This window comes from Nannospalax galili, unplaced genomic scaffold (assembly GCF_000622305.1).
Source record: "Nannospalax galili isolate Female #2095 unplaced genomic scaffold, S.galili_v1.0 scaffold1477, whole genome shotgun sequence".
NCBI classification, from domain to species: domain Eukaryota; kingdom Metazoa; phylum Chordata; class Mammalia; order Rodentia; family Spalacidae; genus Nannospalax; species Nannospalax galili.
Window position 1 is genome coordinate 1,729,619 of NW_008339642.1, and position 1,757 is coordinate 1,731,375.

Here is a 1,757-nt window from a genome sequence, read left to right on the forward strand (position 1 = left end):
TCTGGGGATCAAACTCAGGTCCTCATGTTTGCACTGCAAGCACTTCACAAACTGAACTATCACCCTAGCCCCTTATTTTATTTTTGAGATGTATTATTCATGCACATTAAGGGATATAGTGTGATGTTTTAATACATGCTTACATTATATAATGATCAAGTCAGAGTAATTAGTTTATCTATTACATTAATCCCTTGATAGTAACATTCACAATCCTGTCTTTGGGCTGTCTTGAAACATGTAATATCATTAGCTGTAGTCAGTCCCCGTGTAATAGAGCAACAGAACTTATTCTCTCATTTCTTTCTCTATTTTTGCTGTGCTATGTGGAGTATTCAGGCAACACTGGATGGAAATAATGATAGCATGTACTTTAATTGTGTTTATATTTTCAATGGAATGAAATTAATATTTGATCGTTGCCTGTAATTAAATTTGTGGTTAATTAGGTTAAGAAAATTACTTGCTCGAAGGCTCTTTGCATCCTAATAAAGATATGCTGAATTCATATTGAAATTTATTGCCCTTTATAGTGAGAAAAGAGGTGGGGCATTTGGGAAATGAGTATGCCAGTTGCATGAATGGATTGGTGCTGTATCAAAGGATGAGGCGTGGTGTCTAGCTTAGGCCTTTCCTTCCACTATTTGAAGGAATGATTTTCAGCCATCATCTTGAAACCAGGAATTTGGCCATTGTCAAATACTAAAACTCCTGATGCCATTATTTAGGGCTTCCCAGGCTGAAGATGTGTTGAGTAATGACTTTCTGTTCCGTATAATGTGAAACAATTGATTATTGATTATTCTACGTTGATCATATAAACTTTTGAGATTATCACAAATTTTCCTCATTGCTTATTTTTTGAACAAAATAAACTATTATATATGTTAATGTTAAGTTGTGAAAAATATTAAAATTGTATCTATTTTTTAAAAAATCAAATAATTTAAATATCATCTATTAACTTTGAATTACAAAAATTAATTCACTTTATTTTGATTTTTGCTGTGTGTTCCTAAGGAGAGCAGACTTCTATTTTTTCTCCCTTGTATATTTATATTCTAAGTTGAACATCAGAGTTACAAAAACCTCATAAAAGAAGTTGAGGGTATTACTTCACTTTCTGTTTTTCAAAGCAAGTTAAGTCAAATTTATTGTAAACTCTTTGGACTGGGTGTTTATTTGTGTGGTTTGTTTTAAAGTACAGATTCACTTTAATGTTTGTAAGTTGACTTAGATTTTTCTTTTTGAGTTAATTTTGGTGAGTTCTATTTTTGCTAGATTTTATGTGCTTATAATTAAAATAATTGTCTTAAAATTAATTGATGAGCCAAAAGGTGAAAAGGAAAATAAATAGAATATGGGACACATAATTTGAAGACAAATAGATAAATAAACGAACTAGCCCTAGTAGTACCTTAAATATGACTGCCTTGAACATTTAGATTTCAACATAAAGATTTTGTCAATAAAATAATAAATCTTAAACATGAAGGTGCAGAACAAGTCAATAGAAACACTTAGGAAAAGGTATCATACAATTAACTAAAATGTAGTTAAGAGACACACTACCATCAAATAATTCAAGAAGCTTAAATAGAGATAGAGGGAGATATGAATGATTGGCGATATTACCAAGAATATATAATTTTTAAATTTACCAGCACAAAAATACCAGTATCAAAATAGTTAATATAAGAATTCACATAACTAATAAGACATCTAGGAACATCCATAACTGGAGTTGGAGATTTTCC